Source organism: Hyperolius riggenbachi, chromosome 7 (genome assembly GCF_040937935.1).
Source record: "Hyperolius riggenbachi isolate aHypRig1 chromosome 7, aHypRig1.pri, whole genome shotgun sequence".
In the NCBI taxonomy this organism is placed as follows: domain Eukaryota; kingdom Metazoa; phylum Chordata; class Amphibia; order Anura; family Hyperoliidae; genus Hyperolius; species Hyperolius riggenbachi.
The window spans coordinates 301035942-301048637 of NC_090652.1; positions in this window are offsets into that span (position 1 = coordinate 301035942).

Here is a 12696-nt window from a genome sequence, read left to right on the forward strand (position 1 = left end):
CACTTCCTGAAATCAGTCAGGAAGTGAACTCTTTCACCCAGAAAATAATAAATACAATGTATTTATTAACCTCCTTAGCGGTATGCCTGACACTGTGTCGGGCATAACGCTCTGTGGCCCCAGGAGTTCCCCATAAATAAATAAAAGTGCCAAATGTCTGTAAATCCTCTAGCTAGCACTAGGCTAGCTAGTAAGAGTGTCTGGCACCCCATGGATCCCCCCGTTTATACATTACCAACCCTGGATCCAGCGATTGCGCAGCCTCCCGGCACAGCTCCGGTCTCTCTATGGGGAGGATCGGGTTTGCGCATCTGTGATCCTCCCCATAGTGAAGACCGGAGCTGTGCGGGGAGGCTGCGCTGATCGCTGGATCCAGGCTGGGTAATGTATAAACGGGGGAGCGGCGGGGACAGGAGGAGGCTAGACTTTTTCTAGCTAGCCTAGTGCTAGCTAGAGGATTTACAGACATTTGGCACTTTTATTAAAAAATCGGGCACAAAGTAACAAAACCTCCTGAGCGGCGTAACGCTCAGGAGGTTAATAAAAGCACTGGGGAAATCGCTATACAAAGTGCTTTTTCCAGTGCTTTGCGATTTCCCTATACCTTCCATTGAGGCAAATCTCCCTGAAAATGGTACAAGCAGCTCTTTGGTGAGCGGATCAGAGATGCGAAGTTCGGATCTTTTCAATGATTCGGATGATTCGAATCGGATCATTGAAAAGATCTGGATCTTTGATCCGAATCTCGGATCATTTTACTAGGGAAGCATTCGGGGGTGAAATGACTAGCAGGACAGGAGAAGGGGAGGGGGGTGGACACGCAGAGAAGGGGAGAAGATGGACAGAGGGCAGGGAGTGGACAGAGAAGGGAGGAGGGACGGGCAGAGAGCAGAAATGTTTGCACACAATACCCACATGCTGCAATCATATGCTTTACATATATTTCACCTATATGCTCATCTGTGTACTTTGAATGGAAACGTCGCACAGTGAAATAAAGCATTCCCCAAAGCATTCCCAAAAGTAAAGTGCAGCTGTTTAGAGCAGTGCAGGAGGATCATATAGCGCTGCAATCACAGTGCCTGTGCCCTTACTGAGCTGTGCTTGTGAGCCAAAAGTTTCCAATTTGTTCACTGTGCACAACTACTGAACAGACAGCCTATAATCAGCAGCACATTATAGCCAGTATGTGTGCTCTACACATATCTGGCAGTGGCACTGATGTCCCCTCTCTCTGATCTACCTGTCCCTGGCTCCCCTCCAACAGAGCGATCCATCTCTGCTCTGCTTCCAAGACCTCGCAGCCCGCTGAGAGAGGGAGGTGTGCCGCTCCTGGCCCCGCCCCCTTTGCGATCCGAATCACTCATTTTGATGATTCGGATGATTCGACTCACAAAAGAGATTCGGATCTTTGATTGGTTCATGATCCGGACAACACTAGAGCGGATCGGAATCGAACCCGCTCAGGGGTGAGCTCTCTCATAGTGAATCATTGCACAAAATCGCTGGCAATCGCCCTCAGTGTGAACAAGCCATTAGGGAATGAAGATGGCAGCCTCCCTTTTTTCTCTCACTTAGACCACCTGAGACCACTGTCTCACAACTAGAAGGAAAGCAAATACTTCAGAGTAAAGTTCCAATGGACGACTGCCGACGCAGTTTCTCTTCCAAGACAAGATCAAAATTGCAGCTGAAACTCAGCCCCTCTAGTGCGGTGCTTCCAACCAAAATTTCAAGACAGGGTTTTTAGTGGTAGATGCCTCAAGGTAACATTTGAGAACTTTTACTAAGGTATAAGATGGTATGTTTAGACTATGCTTGGAGATAGAAGTACACAGTGGGTCCAATTTTCACTCTGAGTTCAAGGGAGACGGTACCTTTGCCTTATCATGTCTAGGGATGGCCAAGCCTTGGAGAACTCATGGAGAAGCACATGATCAGATTGATCAGCTGATAGATATGTAAGGCTCTGATTTTCTGGTCATGATCATGTGTTAAACCAGGAAGTCATGACAGCAAATCAGAGGCTTACAAATCTATCAGCTGATCATACTGATCATGTGCTTCTCCATGAGTTCTCCAAGGCTGGGCCATCTCTAATCATGTCTTCCAAAAATTCCATCAGTCTCAACTCATCTGCCTAAAGGTGCCCAAACATGTATGGGCAGATCGACCAAGAGACAGATCTCTTATCTGATCAGAGAGAGATCTGTTGGCTGCCCATACACCATCCAATTCAGTTGTAATAATCGATGGTCGATCGGCCACCAAGTTGCCTGATGTATGGCCACCTTAACTCGTGTTGTGCAAATCAAACAAAATGGCCAATACAGCAGATGACATTACTTCAGGTTCAGGCAATTTAAAAATGTAAAAAGAAAAAATTCTAAAAATTATGCGAATAGTGTGTTTAGTAGCTGCATTTCAAAGAAAATATTTATTTTCCAGTGATTTAGCATCCCCTTCTTCTTAGACCAGAGCCCTGGTTCCCTGGCGGTAATCTATTGACACCGCTCCCTAAACTTGTTTGTCCCGAAACGCGTTGCTTATTAGCGAAGGAACGCATGCTTTGTTTTATAACTGGCCAGTATGGCGCCTCGGTGGGGAACATGAAGCCACGTAACTCAGTCCGCACAACATTGTTATTCACAATCCTCCTCCATCACTAATGATCGCACGCTGGGCCTTTGTGTGAGATGTTGTGTCATTCTCCACAACTCCTTCCTCTCAGCCTTTCAAGAAAATGAAAATTCAAAAAGCCTTTTATTGGTGGGAGGGAAAAGTACACTCTATATTTTCAACGAAATCAATGAAGTGTAAAATGTAAACACGGCTCTGACCCCTACTGCTTATTTTTCATGGACGGCGGAGCTCCCATTTAAAGGACACCAGAAGTGAAAGGTGTATGGAGGCTGCCATATTTATATTCTTTTAAACAATACCAGTTGCCTGTCAACCACGCTGTTGTATTTGGCTGCAGTAGTGTCTGAATAAAACCTGAAACAAGCATGTAGCTTAACCAGTCAGATCTGACAATAATGTCAGAAATGCCTAATCTGCTGCATGCTTGTTCAGGGGCTATGGCTAAAAGTATTAGAGGCAGAGGATAGGCAGGATAGCCAGGCAACCACTATTGCTTAAAAGGAAGTAAATATGGCAGCCTCCATACACCTCTTACTACAGTTGTCCTTTAAAGGAAATCTAAAGTGTAAAAAAAAGCAGTTTAACTTACCTGGGGCTTCTTGCAGCCCCCTGCAGCCATCCTGTGTTGATTTTTGCACTAAGCAATTATAAGGAGTGCAATAAAAATTGTAAAAAAGAAATTAGGCTGGCAAAGATCGAAGCTGAAAATCAAATCGCTAGGGATATCAAATCTAACCCAAAAAAGTTTTACAAGTACATCAACTCTAAAAAAAGAAAGGTTGACTGTATAGGACTCCTAAAGGATGAGGGTGGGAACTCAATGGTGGATGACCAAGGTAAGGCAGAGTTATTAAATGCTTTCTTTGCTTCTGTCTTCACAAAGGAAACAGCACTGTTGCAAACTACAGAGGCGGAAGAGTCTCAATCTTCTAACTGTAATATTAAATACTTAACGCAGGAAGAAGTGAAGACAAGACTAAATAAATTAAAAATAGACAAGTCACCTGGCCCGGATGGCATGCATCCTCGGGTCCTAAGGGAATTAAGTTCAGTTAGAGATAAACCCCTTTATCTTATCTTTTGTGACTCTCTTTCAACTAGCAGAGTCCCAGTGGATTGGTGTACAGCCCACGTTTTTCGATTACTTAACCACTTCAGCCTACAGCTTCGAAAATCGTATGCATCCGAGCAATGTTCACCTCCCATTAATTCGCTAATAACTTTATCGCTACTTATCAAAATTAATTGATCTATATCTCGTTTTTTCCGCCACTAATTAGGCTTTCTTTAGGTAGTACATTTTGCTAAGAGCCACTTTACTGTAAATACATTTTAACAGGAAGATTAAGATAGAAATGGAAAAAAATCATTATTTCTCAGTTTTTGGCCATTATAGTTTAAAATTAATACATGCTACAGTAATTAAAACCCATGCATTTTATGTGCCCATTTGTCCCGCTTATTACACCATTTAAATTACATCCCTATCACAATTTATGGCGCCGATATTTTATTTAGAAATAAAGGTGCATTTTTTCATTTTGCGTCCATCACTATTTACAAGCTTATAATTTAAAAAAAAATAATAAGATACTCTCTTGACATGTATATTTAAAAAGTTCAGACCCTTAGGTAACTATTTATGTAGTTGTTTTTTTTTAATTCTAATTTTTTTTATTTTTTTTTTAATACAAAAATGTATTTGGGTAATTTTAGTTTGGGAGGTAAATAGCCAATTTTAGATGTAATGTAATGTATTTTTTTATTCAATAGAGGTATGTGGGTGCAGTTTACTATTTGGCCACAAGATGGCCACATTCAAAAAATTCCTAGATGCGAACGATGTCGCATCTAGGAACTAAAAAGAAGAGAAGAAGTTTCCTGGGGGCAGAAATACCACGCTCTCTGATGAGAAAGCGTCGGTATTTCTGCCGGGGACTTAGATCGGTGAATGGGAATTATATTCCCATTCACTGATCGGGGGGGAGCGGGAGGCAGCGGGAGCGCGCGCGGGCGCGCGCCCGATCGCGCGCACCACACGGCTGCAGCACCACTGCCTATCTGGACGGATATATGCGTCCAGATATGGCGAAGTGGTTAAGAAGGGCAAAAAATCTGATCCAGGAAATTATAGACCTGTAAGCTTAACATCAGTTGTATGCAAACTATTTGAGGGGTTACTAAGAGATACTATACATGACTTCATACTAGAAAATAATCTTATTTCTCAGCATCAGCATGGGTTTACTAAAGACAGGTCCTGTTTGACTAACATGCTCAGCTTTTATGAGGTAGTGAACGCTAATATGGATATTGGGAATGCTGTAGATTGATATACTTGGACTTTGCAAAGGCCTTCGACACTGTTCCCCACAAAAGTCTGGTGCAAAAGTTGAGGATGCAAGGACTGGGGAAGAGTCTGTGTTCATGGATAGGGAACTGGCTAATGGACAGAAAACAAAGAGTTGTGGTCAATGGATCGTACTCAAAATGGGAGACTGTTAGCAGTGGGGTCCCACAGGGGTCTGTACTGGGTCCAGTGCTCTTTAATTTATTTATTAATGACCTAGTAGATGCAGTAGTGAGCAATGTTGCTATTTTTGCAGATGATACAAAATTTTGAAGAATCATCAACTCTCAGGAAGATAGTGTCATATAGTGATGGCCCGAACCGTTCACCTGGCGAACCTTTCTGGGCCTCTTACTACTTCCGGGTCGCAATGACCCGGAGTAGTACGCCTGCGCTGCCCGGCGGAGCGCGTCCTAGATCGCGCTCCCGTTGCCGGGCACTCTCTGCGCATGTGCGTGACGTCATGAGTGACGTCACGCTCATGCGCAGAGAGTGCCCGGTAACAGGAGCGCGATCTAGGACGCGCTCCGCCGGGTAGCGCAGGCGTACTACTCCGGGTCATTGCGACCCGGAAGTAGTAAGAGGCCCAGAGTAGCAGAGCGGTTCGCCGGCGAATGGTTCGGGAACCGTTCGCTACATCTCTAGTGTCATATTGCAACAGGATCTGGATAGGATGGCTATACGGGCACATACATGGCAGTTGAAATTCAATGTTGAAAAATGTAAAGTCATGCATTTTGGTCGTACCAATGGTCTAGCACCATATAAAATGGGATACAGTTGGGGACATCAAACTTGGAAAAGGACTTAGGAGTACTCATCGACAACAAGTTAAATAATCGTACTCAATGCCAAGCCGCTGCAGCTAAAGCTAACAAAATTTTGGTATGCATTAAAAGGGAAATAAAAACTCGAGATGCTAGCATAATATTGCCCCTGTTTAACTCTCTAGTAAGGCCACATCTGGAATATGGAATTCAGTTCTGGGCACCACATTACAAAAAAGATATTGCAGTTTTAGAGCAGGTGCAGAGACGAGCAACAAAATTGATACGTGAGATGGAAGGTCTCGCTTACCAAGAAAGGTTAGATAAACTGGGTTTATTTAGTCTAGAGAAAAGACGCCTTAGAGGAGATCTAATTAACATGTATAAATACATCAGAGGGCAATATAATAGCTTGGCGGATTAGCTTTTTGTCCCTAGGCCTTCTCAAAGGACTAGAGGACATGATCTGCGCATGGAGGAAAAACGTTTTTGCCATTTATTTAGGAAAGGGTTCTTTACAGTAAGAGTGATTAAGATGTGGAATGCATTGCCACAGGAAGTCGTTATGGCAAACTCTATACCTGCATTTAAAGGGGGCTTAGATGCGTTCCTTGCTGTTGAAAGACATCCATGGCTACAATTACTAGGTAATGCCTAATGATGTTGATCCAGGGATTTTATCTGATTGCCGTCTGGAGTCGGGAAGGAATTTTTTCCCTTTTGGGGCTAATTGGACCATGCCTTGTAAGGGTTTTTTCGCCTTCCTCTGGATCAACAGGGGTATGTGAGGGAGCAGGCTGGTGTTGTACTTTGTTCTCTGGTTGAACTCGATGGACGTATGTCTTTTTTCAACCAAAATAACTATGTAACTATGAAACTATGTGCAGAAACAACACCTGGGACCATATGCAATTCACTTTTTTACCTAAGGTTTCTCCTAGGTGATATTTTCACAACTCGCAAATAAAGTGCCCTTTACACTAACAGCAAGAAAACAAATACTCAAAATCATTTTTATAGTACTTTTCAGCCACTTTTTTGTACTTTTTCCATTGCAAAGTGCTAAAAAGTTTTTTTAAGTGAAGATAAAAAATTATCATTATCTCCTAGGAGAAAAAGGGAATTGCATTTGGCCCCTGGTTTCCCAAAGTGCACTGGGAGAAGAAGGTTGCACAACTAAACAGCCTAGGCTAAACGTCTCTGGGTGGGCGGGGTTACAAACCAATATATAGCATTCTCCAGCATCGTCACAAGGTCCTTTGCTGTTTTTCAGGGTGGTTGATTTGCAGCTTTTGTGCCACGTTACAATCCACTCTAGAAGACGGAATGTGTCTGCTTCCAGAGCAGTATGGTGGCTGTATGGTGAGATGATGTTTCATCATTGTTGGTACAGAATGTTCTTGGCTAATTTATTTTGATTTTCCCATTACATAAAGCAAAAGAGGCAGAAATATTTGATACTAGACCTTAAAGGAGTCATCAAGGAGAAAATGCGGCCATCTGATATACTTACCCGGGGCTTCCTCCAGCCTCTTGCAGCCGACATGTCCCACGCCGCATCTCCGCTCGCCACCACCAGTCCGGGGTCCCCGGCTTCTGAGGCGAATAGGGCAAAACAGATTTTACTCACCTGGGGCTTCTTCCAGCCAATAGCAGTCGTCATGTAGCACATACTGCGCCTGCGCAGTAGTTGTGAAGTTCCTCTTTAACCACTTAAGTCTATCTGGACGAATATATCTGTCCAGATACAGTAGCTTGCCCTGCTGCCGCTGTGCCGGGCGTGCGATCGCGCATGCTCCCACCGCCTTCCGTTAGCCCGGAGATCAATGAATGGGAACACAGTTTCCATTCATTGATCTAAGTCTCCGTATAAAAGACCGACACCGTCTGTCTTTCATAAATCCCCTTCTGCCCCATCCACACTTTACTTCCGCTTGGGTAGTAATACTACACGTGCAGAACTAAACATTTCCAGATAATTACATTTTTACTGTTAAAATTAGTCACTTACCTTCCACATTCCCCAATAGCTACACAAAAATTTTTGGGTAAAAAAAAAAAAAAATACAATAAAAAAAAAACAACATAAATAGTTACCTTAGGGACTAAACTTTTCTAATATGTATGTAATAAGATATATTACTGGTATTTTTTTTAATTATGGGCTTGTAATAAGTGATGGACGCAAAACTGCATAATTTAAATGGTGTAATAACCGGGACAAATGGGCAAATAAAATACATGGGTTTTAATTACGGTAGCATGTATTAATTTCAAACTATAATGGCCATAGATGGAGAAATAATTTTTTTTTTTTCATTTCTTTCTTAATTTTCCTGTTAAAATGGCTTTAGAATAAAATAGTTCTTAGCAAAATGTATCACCCAAAGAAAGCCTAAATGGTGACGGAAAAAACAAGATATAGATAATTTTAGTGTGATAAGTAGTGATAAAGTTATTGGCGAATGAATGGGAGGTGAAAGTTGCTTGGATGCATAAGGTGAAACAACACTGTAGGCTGAAGTGGTTAATAAAGTGTATGTAAGGTTGTGATACACTGCAATTGCAATATTGTCATCAAAAAGCAAAGCAATCTGTCAGTATACATGGTTGGAATAAAAGACTCCAATACGATATGCAAAATGTTTATTTATAAAAGGAGTTTTAAAAGAATGAACCCTAAATATACTGTATGTAAACTGACTTCTTTCCATGTCTAATTAAGTCCCTTCAAAGTGGTATGAAACTCCTTATTAACTGAATAAAAAAATCATTCAATAAGAGATTACTTATTTAGCTTACCTATCCTGTTGATTTTAGTGTTCACTGTCAGATTTAGCAGAAATGTGATATTAATTTTTTTTTATTATTATAAAGTTTTTTTATTATTATTATAAAGATTCCATCTTTACTGTTTCTCTGTGATGTCATGTCAAAAGTGACATCACTTCTGCCCATGTCTTTTTTTTTATCCTAAATCAGTGTTCATTCACGTTTTTGTGAATTGCCGGCGATTGTCGGCGATCCTAAAACGCTGTCAAAAACGCCCTAGTGGGTTCCAGGCCAAAGAGAAAGGGGGGATTCAATTACCTTCTGGTCATAGTGCCCTTATTTTATCTGAAATTGGAGGCTTTCTGCTATTTGCATGCTGATATAAGCTTGCAACTATAACTAAAAATCAAACATATAGGGACCTATTTTAAAAGAAAAATGGTTTACATATATTTTTATGGCACAAAATTGGGGGGGGGGGGGGAGGGGGGCAATTTTTATTTTTGGACGTTACAGCCCCAGTTAATGATTAATACGTGGAATGTGTTGAGACATCAGAGGGAGAGAAGCGCAGGGCTCGCTAGTAGGCTCTGCAGCGTAGAAAGCCAATTCTATGAGCGGAGATCATTTTCAGCTCATGTTTCCCCGCTGCATTTTGTGTGTTTCACATCGCTGATCTTCTCTTACCATGGAATTGATCACCAACTAAATCAATATTCTCCCCATCAGTCGTCCTCCTCTCGGCTCTCAGGGGTCACTCGTGAGGGTCCCAGGGGGATTGTAAAAGAAAATGTTCTATCTGCTGGAAATGGACAGGCCCATTGTCTCTATATCACGGCTGACAGACACACATGAAAAGCACTGACGTGTGTCTCTGTACATGTGAGCGGCTTGTTACTGGAAAGTGCTCTAAGCAGAACAATGCGGCCTTCCTGATGAGGCCTCCTTCTTGCTGCCATATAAGGTGCAGCAGAAAGTACAGTCTATGTTTTGGTATAATAAAATCTTTGCAAGATATTTTGGGTCTTTATTCCTTCTGTATCAACAGGAAAACAGATTTATTTGTTGAGTCTATTTATACATTAAAGAGGCCCTGTAGTGACATATAGTAGAATGCAGTAAATTATTCAGGATACCTAGTGGCATAACTAAGAAGCTTGAGGCCCCAGTGCGAGTTTTACATGGGCCCCCCAAGGACTCTATTGATATGGAGCATAAGGACAGCTGTAGTGTCAGAGAGGTGTAATCAGAGTAAGAAAACAGATTGTTAAAGTGTACCTGAGATTGATTAAAAAAAAAAAAAGTTTTATACATAACTCTAACTTACCTGGGGCTTCTACCAGCCCCCTGCAGCCATCCTGTGCCCTCGCCATCACTCACGGCTCCTCCGGGTCCACCGCCGCCAGCTAGTTTTTCGTTTTTGTTGACTTGGAGTCGGCAGGCCGCCACGCGTACCTTTGCACGCATTCCCGCTGGTGCAGGAAGCTACCGTGGACATTAACATGTACATTTTAATGTAAAAACGTATGTGTTAATATCCGCGACAGCTTCCTGCACCAGTCAGCAAAAAAAATAGCTGGCGGCCGAGGACCGGAGGAACCGTGAGAAACTGCATGGGCACAGGATGGCTGCAGGGACTGGTAGATGCCCCATGTAAGTGAAACTCATTTTTTTTTTTTTTTTTGAGTTAAGGTTTCCCTTTAAGGTATTTTGGGGGTGGGGCTAAAAAATTTAAAAAGTGTACATTTAAATTTTTATAAATAAAAAGCACACAGGACAGCAAATTTGTTAACAGGGCCCCCAACTGCTCCCCATCTGCATTACGGTGGTGTAGTGTTTAGCACTCTTGCCTTGCAGCGCTGAGTCCCCTGTTCGCATCACAGCCAGGGCAAAGAGTTTGTATGTTCTCCTGTCTGTGTGGGTTTCCTCTGGGCAAGTTTCCTTCCACAATCCAAAAAAACTACAGACATGTTAAAGTTACTTAATAATAATATTAGGCCCCTTTGTTTTGCTCTACCCCCCACCCAGGGCCTCAGAGCCGGCTAGCGGACCCCCAGATCTCCACCTCTCTCCATGTGTATACTGATCCTCGAGGCCCCTACAGCAGAGAATTTGTCAGCAGAGTGACTCACCTATCCAGCCGCCGTGCTCCTCTATCCATCTGTTTTCTCACCCACTTTCAAAACATGCCGGCAGGTCACTGAGATGACAGCATGGATGAAGACAAAAAGCAGGCAGACTGAAGAAGGAGCACGCTGGCCGGACAGGTGAGTCACTCTGATACTTTGCAGGGATTCCAGAGACCACCATACACTGCCCAGCAGGCAGCTCAGTGGCCCTGGGAAATTGCCCAGCTTGCCCCTATGGATGCTCCACTCCTGCTGCCCACTACATGATGATCAGCTAGCCAGCAAATGATTCATTAACACAGACGCCAGCTAACTGATTGGCAGATAGTGGCTTTCATTTGCAGACACAGCCTCCCCTTCCAGAATCAGCGGAGATTTCCAGGAGAGGAGATATTGCTGCTAATGGTGAGCATTGCATAATATAACAAGCATCTCAGCAGGTCACTCTGCTAATTATACTCCATTGTTGAGAGATGTAATTAGGCCTGAAAGGCCAGTTATGTAAACTATGACACACTAATCACCTGTTATGCTGCCTTTACCTACTCAATAATTGAATGATGGCAGAGGGAGGGGCCACAGCTGGGTTCGGACAAATAAACATCATCAAATCGCAACATCCAGAAACTGAATGTACGGATTGGGGTTTTAGGTTTCTTCCGTGAAATAGTATGGAAAATAAGCGGGCCGGTTCTAGACTTTTTGCTGCCTGAGGCCTGTGAGGATGCCAAACCCCCCTTCCGGATTTGGAATGATCGCACAGCACCAGAAAATGTTCACCCTCAGTATATATAGCCAGGTGTAGTTGCCTCCAGTATAGGTAGCCAGTATAGTTGCCCCAGTATAGGTAGCTAGTATAGTTGCCCCCAGTATAGGTAGCCAGGTATAGGTGCCCCCAGTATAGGTAGCCAGTATAGTTACCCCAGTATAGGTAGCTAGTATAGTTGCCCCAGTATAGGTAGCCAGGTATAGGTGCCCCCAGTATAGGTAGCCAGTATAGTTGCCCCAGTATAGGTAGCTAGTATAGTTGCCCCCAGTATAAGTAGCTAGTATAGTTGCCCCCAGTATAGGTAGCTAGTATAGTTGCCCCCAGTATAGGTTTCTAGTATAGTTGTCCCCAGTATAGCTAGTTTAGTTGCCCCCTGTATAGTTGCCCAAGTATTGGTACCTAGTAAAGTTGCCCCAGTATAGGTAGCTGCTAGTATAGTTGCCCCCAGTATAGATAGTATAGTTGCCCCAGTATAGGTAGCCAGGTATAGGTGCCCCCAGTATAGGTAGCCAGGTATAGGTGCCCCCAGTATAGGTAGCCAGTATAGTTGCCCCAGTACAGGTAGCTAGTATAGTTGCCCCCTGTATAGTTGCCCAAGTATTGGTACCTAGTAAAGTTGCCCCAGTATAGGTAGCTGCTAGTATAGTTGCCCCCAGTATAGTTGCCCCAGTATAGGTAGCCAGGTATAGGTGCCCCCAGTATAGGTAGCCAGGTATAGGTGCCCCCAGTATAGGTAGCCAGTATAGTTGCCCCAGTATAGGTAGCCAGGTATAGGTGCCCCCAGTATAGGTAGCCAGTATAGTTGCCCCAGTATAGGTAGCTAGTATAGTTGCCCCCAGTATAGGTAGCTAGTATAGTTGCCCCCAGTATAGGTTTCTAGTATAGTTGTCCCCAGTATAGCTAGTTTAGTTGCCCCCTGTATAGTTGCCTAAGTATTGGTACCTAGTAAAGTTGCCCCAGTATAGGTAGCTGCTAGTATAGTTGCCCCCAGTATAGATAGTATAGTTGCCCCAGTATAGGTTGTATTAGACTTATATCTGTGCTACTGTTCTTAGCTGTACTACACATACAAATCATGATGTCATAACTTTATTTTCACTTCAGATTCCCTTTAAGAAAGGGGTTCTTTACAGTAAGCGTGACTAAATTCTCTATCTGCGTTCAAAGTAATACTAAAGCGAACCTGAAAAAAAAGTTTGATTTCTCGCCCTGACTCTGCCATCAGTAAACATGGCGGCCGCGCTGCGTGACGTCACATCCGGCCGT